General features: G+C 36.9%; 1 long non-coding RNA gene across 1 annotated transcript; it reads right to left on the bottom strand.

The window, feature by feature from the left end:
• Window positions 1-892: 892 nt before the first annotated feature.
• LOC137071557 (uncharacterized) lies at window positions 893-7,395 on the bottom strand. The gene is made up of 3 exons (XR_010904451.1): window positions 7,320-7,395; window positions 1,702-1,800; window positions 893-1,232 (listed from the first exon to the last, which is right to left on the bottom strand). It is a non-coding gene; the product is annotated as an uncharacterized lncRNA (long non-coding RNA).
• Between the last annotated feature and the right edge of the window lie 1,764 nt (window positions 7,396-9,159).

Below are 9,159 nucleotides of genomic sequence, written 5' to 3'. Positions count from 1 at the left end.
ATTGTTTGTCATGCACTGGAGGCTATTTAGTGTTGTTTCAGACAAACAAAATCATCCAAAATACACTTTTAAGTGTTTCTTGACCCATTTACATTTTCAATTTCAATTTGTTTAAAGGTGGTGGATTTTGTCAGAAAGCTTTACACACACCAAACTTTACAATTTTATTCCTAATTCTGAAGAGTTTTACAGTAGGATATCATATCATTATGGTTTATATAACATTTCATTCCTAAAAACAAGTTTTTTTTCTGGCTGTTGACAGTATTTTCTGATTTATGAAGTGATATGATATCCCTCTGTGTAAAAATAATATTCAACATATCAACAAAATAAAACAAGAATATCTCTGACTTCATCCAATGTTCAGATTTCATTTTGGTTATGTATGCAAATTATTTAATTAGATAATAAAATATATGCATTTTAAACTTTTTAACAGAACTTTTTTTTACAGAATTTAATTCTGAAAGTGTTTATATTATTATTTTTTAATTCTTAATCAATCAATGTATATGTCAATGAATGTACAGTATGTATGTATGTATGTATGTATGTATGTATGCATTTACAGTATGTGGTTATTATGCCCCAGTATGCCCCACATATAAGGTCATTCATAAATACTATATTAATTAATTCATGGAAGTTGTTTAATTTAGTTATTCGATAGGATTATGGGATGTAGAATTTGGTCATGCAGAATAAGGCATTAATATGTGCTTTATGAGTAATACTAAACAGCCAATATCCTAGTAATGTGTGCAAGCAACTAGTCAAAAGGAACAGTGGTGAACTGACGACAGGGTCATGGGCGGCCAAGGCTCATTGATGCATATGGGGAGTGAAAGCTGCATCGCAGTTTGTTGTGTATGGGGCGGCATAGCCGCAGACCAGTCAGGGTGCCCATGCTGACCCCTGACCCCGCCGAAAGCACCAACAATGACACGTGAGCATCAGAACTGGACCACGGAGCAATGGAAGAAGGTGGCCTGGTCTGATGAATCATGTTTTCTTTTACATCACGTGGATGGTCGGGTGTGTGTGTGTGGCTTACCTGAGGAACACATGGCCCCAGGATGCACTATGGGAAGAAGGCGAGCCGGCGGAGGCAGTGTGATGCTTTGGGCAATGTTCTGCTGGGAAACCTTGGGTCCTCCATCCATGTGGATGTTACCAGACTAGAAACGGTATTCCCTGGAGGCTGTGGCTCTTTCAGCAGGATAATGCTCCTGACACAAAGCAAAAATGGTTCAGGAATGGTTTCAAGAGTACAACAGCGAGTTTGAGGCGTTGACATGGCCTCTGAATTCCCCAGATCTCAATCCAATCGAGCATCTGTGGGATGAGCTGAACAAACAAGTCTGATGCAGGGAGGCCCCACCTTGCAACTTACAGGACTTAAATGACCTGCTGCTAACATCTTGGTGCCAGATACCACAGCACACCTTCAGGGGTCTAGAGGAGTCCATGCCTTGACGGGTCAGGGCTGATTTGGCAGCAAAAGGGGACTAACACAGTATAAGGAAGGTGGTCATAATGTTATGCTTAATCTATATATATATATATATATAGAGATTTTTTTTTTTTTTTTTTTTTTTTTTTTTTACTATTCAACTGGAAAGTCTTGTCATAAAAAAATAAACTCATGAAAGGAAAGCAGTTTAAACGAAAATTAAATTTCGGTCGTCACTTGCTCACCCCCATGTCGTCCCAGCGTGTATGACTCTCATTCTTCTGTGGAACACACTTTCCATTCACTTATCATCTCGCTATATGTCCTTTTATTATCTTGAAAACCTGGAGATTAAATCATAATAAGCATTATTAATTGTGAGGGCTGAGGCTGCTTCTGATTAATGTCAGAAACACTGAGCGTTTGACCATTCACACAATGATCGTTCCAGACCGGTCTTATGATAGCCTCGGAAAACATAACCACAAACATTACGTCCAGATCGCATTCAGCAGCTCTGTAATCGTCGGAAAGGCCCTCACATGCAATTAAGACACATGAAAGTGACAAAAGAAATGTTTTTCTATTTTAGTACAGTCATGCTACATGACACAATACGGAGGTGAACGTTTCAGAGCTAATGACAACCAGCTGCTCAGACGGACTGAGCTGAAAAACACATTTATGTGCACATTGTTTTTTCTATTATTGTCGTTTCAAGCACAGTGGTGATTCATTTGTGCAAAGCCCAATGTGGAGTTATGGTGTTGCTATAGGGCACTCATTCATGGCACTACCATTCAAATCATTTTGAAAAGGTCGAGGAACATGAGTTGGTTTAGTGCATGAGCAATAGTAATAGTGATGCTTCCCTTAGGGCTCATTCCAGAGAATGTGTTTCTGTTTTGAAAACCCAAGGCAAGGTCTTGAGACGCGTTTTTTTAAAGTTGAACTGATTATAACTTGAACTCTGTGTTTTTAGAAGGCCGTGTCATGTGCAAGACGTGAGCGCAACAGTCAAACATGTCCATCTAGCGCATGTTTACATAGAAAAACAATGGAAAAACGTGCTTTGTGTGAACAGCCCCTTAGGGCCTTATCATACACTGTGCGTAACCAAGTGTTTTTTGCTTGTTTCAGCCTGACGCAGTTATCCTTTTCATGTCCAGCGCCATGTTGTTTAAATAGCAAATGGGCATGCTGGTCTGTAAACCAGGTGTGTTCAGGTGCATTGTTGGCGCGTTGCTATTTTGAAGCATTTTTTGTGTAACGCACACACACTCTGATTACACACACAGGGATGCGCAGAAGCACACACACACACACACACACGCATGCTAAATATTACAAATCAAAGGGTTCCTCTCTGGAGAAGTGTCCTGTTTTTTGTTTTTTAGCCATGTAAATAGCGAATCCGCCATGTCGTGAGCACAACTGGCTTTTAAAGGGAAAGGGAGATGAGACTCTGATCGGTTTATTGGGCATTAACCCCAAAGCTACGTTGTTTAAATAGCAAATACACTCGCAGCCATCTATTCATCCTGGTCTGAAAATCAGGTGCGTTCAGGCGCATTGTTGGCGTGTTGCTATTTTGAGGTATTTTTTGTGTTATTTAAAAAAGTAAAGCAAAGAAGCATCATTAAAACTAGGAACAGGATTTTCACTTCCCATCATGCTTTGCACAGTGCTGGATAGGGACAGTAAATAATTAAATAAAGCGATATTTTATGTATTTTTAAACAAGAGGATAACATACTCTGTTATATTTAATGTTCTATTACGGTATGCTGGTATTTAAAATAGTTTCTGTTTGCTTGGGTTGAGAGCATGCAATGGAATTTAATGGATATAACCATGATGCAACACCCAAGAAAAGCTATGATTAGCTTGTTAGGATGTATTAATATAAACAGCTATAGTAAATACATATCTTACTTAAAATTAACTCTAAACCAACTCAGATATTTCAGGTAGGATGAACTTGATTGAAACAGGCCATTTAGACATGTTTATGTTTAAGTTTAAATGTACTCAATGTAGTTAAAGGACAACTCCGGTGAGAAATGACCCTAGGGGTAATTAACAGAGTAGATCGTTCTCTGGGATGCGTTTTCATGAAAATCGAATGTAAATTGTTTTATCTTTAAAAACAGATTAGCTTATAACACTAGTCTATGGGGCACAGGGTAGACACAGGGTGGTAAAATTAAATCGCTAGTTAATACCACTAACAAGGCTCAAAATAGCCTCACACTAACACAGTAGCATAATGAGGGTCCCTACATGCAAACCGAAGCATTGAGAACTTTGTAAGTGTACAAACAGTTTAATAAGAAGATACTTTATAAATATAGTGCCTTACGCGTTCACGGACAGGCGCCATCTTGGAAAACAGTCTCGACGATTCGATCCACGAGCGCTGTTCTAAGTGAGCTGGTCGATAGGAATTAAGTTTGTGAAATGTAATAACATGGACATTTTTATTTTTATTTATTTATTTTCTCAGTCGCGTTCAGTGCTTTCTTCCGGAAACAACGGACCATATGAGATTCACAGTCACAGTTCATCACTTAGCACAGCTCTCGTCGCTCGATGAGTCGAGACTGTTTTCCAAGATGGCGCCTGTCTTTATAAAGTATCTTCTTATTAAACTGTTTGTACTCTTACAAAGTTCTCAATGCTTCGGTTTGCATGTAGGGACCCTCATTATGCTACTGTGTTAGTGTGAGGCTATTTTTAGCCTTGTTAGTGGTATTAACTAGCGATTTAATTTTACCACCCTGTGCCCCATAGACTAGTGTTTGAGGCTAATCTGTTTTTAAAGATAAAACTCTTTACATTCGAGTTCCATGAAAACGCATCCCAGAGAACGATCTACTCTGTAACCATCTGTTAATTACCCCTAGGTTCATTTCTCACCGGAGTTGTCCTTTAAGTTCATCATACATAGAGTATTTGAGTAGAGATGCTTCCATTATGCAATTCCACTGCCTAAAATTGAATTGAGTTGAATTAGTTATTTGACCCCCTCATCCTCTCCTCGGGGCATTTTGACCTGAAACTCATTTTTAAAAACATTTTTCTTATTAAATTGAGAGTTCATCTGAGCGGTCCAAGAACCTAGGACTTTTGTCGAACTTGAATGCACATAGAAATTGACTGGTTTTGAAGTTGTGATTCGAAATTTAAAAAAGGTAACAAATTCTTCCCTCATGGGTCAATTTGACCCTCTTAGGAATTAATGGAAAGCGAGGAATGCTTCATACTCATCCAGCAGCCATATCACCCTGTAGCCCAAGACTGGTTTCCCACTGAAGCTAGCAGGTCTGAGTCTGGTCAGTATCTGGATGGGAGACCACCTGGGAAAACCAGGAGCTGCTGGTAGAGGTGTTAGTGAGGCCAGCAGGGGCGCTCACCCTGTGGTCTGTGTGGGTCCTAACGCCCCAGTATAGTGATGGGGACACTATACTGTCAAAGAGCACTGTCCTTCAGATGAGACGTTAAACTGAGGTCCTGACTCTCTGTGGTCGTTAAAAATCCCAGGATGTTCTTTGGAAAATAGTAGGGGTGTAACAAAACGGCATCCTGGCCACATATTATATATATATATATATGTAGCGAATTATAGAAAAACCTAAAAATGCTCAAAATTCAAATTAAGACCCCCAGCGGAACAGCTCATTCACTCTAGCCTAGAAATCTAGATGCCTAGCGGCAGCAAATCTAATCTGCAGCGAGTGTCGTCTAGCAACTCTCAATACACTTCTGAGCTGTAAACGCCAAACTCTGGTCGGGCCAATCACACCGTGTATAGAGTCGGTGGGCGGGGCTTAACATAATGACGGCCGAGTTGCGTTTGCATGCTTCTAGTAAACACAGAAGCTGGCGAACGGCGGTCTTTCGAATCAGCTTTGACAGCGACTCTGGAAGACTTGGAGTTAAGCTTTTCTCTGAGAAAAGAACAAAGAACGGCACTGAAGTCATTCTTAAAAAGGGAAGATGTGTTCGGAGTTTTGCTGACCGGATACGGCGAAAGTTTAATCTGTCAACAAGCTCTGTTTCACCGTCGTTGCTCTGGTTGGTTGTAGCGCTATCCTATCGCGTGCAGAGGGAGTTTGAAAGACGACCGTTTATCCGCCCCTCGGATTGAGCTGTCAATGGTGAGTTTCCAGACCAAACATCTTGATGTGGCTCTGGCTTGTCAGGCTACAGTCGCTCCATATAGAGCTTATAAAGGCCATGAAATATGTTATATTATTATTTTTTCCACAAGAGGTCGGCAAAGACACCCAATGTGAGATATTTTGAGCGTTACACATGAAATTGAGTTATTTTGAATTTTAAAAGAGTCAAAGGAGAAAGTTAAAAGAATGTGAAGAATGTGTTTAAATTAATATTAATTTAAATTGCATTAAAAAAATATAATATATGTATGTGCGTCATCCGGGGACATTTTGCCTGTGATTTCAGACATACTACTGTGGTCACATACTGTTTTTCGCCTACTATATAGAAGGGAAGTGTGCGATTTCAAATGCAGCCGTAGTTTTTCATCAAACTGATCAAAGTGTGCCCTTAAACCCACAGCCTAACCTCAACCTCTCAGCGCTCACTCTCGCTCGTAACGCCCGAGGGAAACTCGGCCCTCACTACTTTTAGAAGAAATGTGAAAATGCCATCAGGGCAAAAGAAAAAAAAAACCCTAATGGGCTTGACCTCAGTGACGTTTTCATGGTTTCTGATGCCAATTGTGATTGTAAGGCACAGAAATTAAGCTTCGGAAAGATGGAAAAGTCACGTTTTTCCAGGATTTGAGATTGAAAAAAAGTTTGTCAAGCAGCGAAATTATTTATTATCACTTAATCATTACAGCATTATATTTCACAGTAAACATAGTATTTAATTTACATTTATGCATTTAGCAGATGCTTTTATCCAGAGTGACCAGCATTGCATTTACACCATACAGGCAAAAAGTTTCATAATTAAAGTTCATGTTTTCCAAAGAAGTCTCTTGATTTCTGAAGGATCATGTGACACTGAAGACTGGAGTAATGATGCTGAAAATTCAGCTTTGGTCACACGAATAAATTACATTTTAACATTAATTCACACAGAAAACAGTTCTGTTGCATTGTAATAACATTTCACAGTTTAACTATTTTTATTGTAATTTTGATCAAGTAAATGCATAATTTGAGCAGAAGAGAGAAAAAAATCTTAATTATTCTAAACTTTTGGCCTGTTGTGTAAATTTGATCAGTTCGTGCATCAGGATTTGAGCTACAGAAATACCATACATCATTTCATTTCCATTAAAAAGTCTTTTTAGTGGCAAGCATCAGTATTATTATTGTCTGGCAGAGACCAGAATGTCTCAGTAAGTAGGCTACACCTTATTTTTCCTCTGTTCTAAAAATCTAGATTATGTCTAATGTCTGCACTTAATTAAATTTTCAATATAATCTTTAATCTCCTGCTACATACAAAAGCAATCAGAGTATCTCTCACATGCTAAAGCGTAATGGCATTGTGTAAACTATTCTTGGAATATACAGCACTCTTATTCTGTGTGTGTTCTACAGATCAGGCTGATATGAGAAATTAAAAATCACATATAAAAACAGGTTGTTAAAGTTATGACAGCTCCATATTGTGCTAAAGCAAACATCTCGCAGGGGAAAACCCAACAAGCTCTCTGCATGTAATCTCCCATTATAGCTTTATGGACGGAGGGCCAGTCCTTCCAGCCGGAGTTTCATAACAAGTGTGCAAATAATCGGACCGATCTCTCACAACACAGTTTACAGATCTGAGCTAGAGCTATGTAAACTAGAGCGATGTGTGTCAAGCGTACACTTACTCTGCTCAGTGGGATATTGAGCTGAAACACAATGACTTCACACGTGGCTGCATCTGATAGAGATGAGATACTGCATCTGAACGCAAAATCAACGAAATGAGGGAACATAACATCATTTATGATTTTATCTAATGTAACTTACATTTCACTGAGAATCAAACTCATGCCATGCCATATTTGATGAATAACCATTAGGCTATTATAAAAACGAAAAAAACGCTATTTATGAATAAATGAAATATATTTAAATATTTATTTACATTTAATCACAATTATTTATTTATTTACATTTATTTACATTTATTTACATTTATTTACATTTATTTACATTTATTTATTTATTTATTTATTTATTTATTTATTTATAAACAGAAGTTATTAGGATCAAATGTGGCATGGCATGGTTTGATAAATCAAATATATTTTTGGATTATTCATTGACATGATTATTTATTTATTTACTTACTTTTTAGTACTATAAATGATTTATTATATGTATAACTTAATATCATTATTATAATTATTACATTTAGTCTATATATGCAATATTTATATGATTTTTTTATATTTTCATATTTAATAAAGTATATGTGATTTATTAATTTATTTATATTTGTGCATTTATAAAATGTATTATATATACTCCTTTATTTACTCTCTCTCTCTCTCTCTCTCTCTCTCTCTCTCTCTCTCTCTCTCTCTCTATATATATATATATATATATATATATATATATATATATATATATATAAATATTTGAAAAATCAATTGATTTCATAATCATTATTTAATGATTTATTTATTATAGGCATAATCATTTATTATATATTATATTATACAATAATTTTTATGTAATACATATTATTTATAATATGCATAACAATTTATTATTAGCAGTATTACTATTATTATGTAATTATATTTATATTATATTTATAAGAATTTTTACTATTTAGAATATTTAAATAATATATTAATAAATGTATTTGTATTTATTTATTTATTTTATGCATAATAATTTATACACACCCACACACACACATTATATGTGTGTAATATAAAATATGTGGATTATTTTCAACGAAATATTATAAACAAACACACAAAAATGAATGATTAGTGTGTAATATCAGAGCTGTCATGTCTTCTTCAAAGACTAAAGCACACTGGGTGGAACTGAAGTTGGCGGGTCATTTGTAGTGAAATACACCAAATGCTCCAAAAGACAAACTGTCTTAGGTTATCAGTAATTATGTCAGGGCTGGTATAACACTCATAAATCGCACATTCACAGTTCGCAATACACATCATTAACTTTTTAAGCAAGCCAGGGAAAAATCCATGAGGAAATAAGCTATCGTTGAATCTGACCCTAAAGCAAAAAGAATATATCTGCCTAAAGTGAGCTTCAAGAAGTGATAATTTAACATGATTAACACGCAGAAGAAGGAAAGAGAGATGTGTAGACGGCAGACTCACAGCAAGAGATCCAGCAGACTCGCTTTGAGTGCCTTCTCGGGTCACGGATAGGCCGTTCCTTCAGCTGCCTGGGAAAGGTGCTGTCGCTAGGAGCGACGGCAGGGTTAAAGCACAGGGGTCATCGCCAAGGCGTGAGGCGCCTCGGGTCCCGACACCCAAAAACATTAACCCTTCCCAGCATTCCACACACGTCTGCCAGTCAGCTGCGATCACACCAAATATTATCAACTCAAAATCAATAAGCCCATTTGGATATCTCACCTTTGATCAAAGTTTCAAAATCATTTTCTATATTCAAATGTTGTGAGTGAATCTTGAGTCAAATTTTATATAATTAGCAATTTTATATTTTTCGCATTTT

The sequence above is a fragment of the Pseudorasbora parva genome, chromosome 3, assembly GCF_024679245.1.
Source record: "Pseudorasbora parva isolate DD20220531a chromosome 3, ASM2467924v1, whole genome shotgun sequence".
In the NCBI taxonomy this organism is placed as follows: domain Eukaryota; kingdom Metazoa; phylum Chordata; class Actinopteri; order Cypriniformes; family Gobionidae; genus Pseudorasbora; species Pseudorasbora parva.
This window is presented reverse-complemented; position numbering and strand designations above follow the sequence as displayed.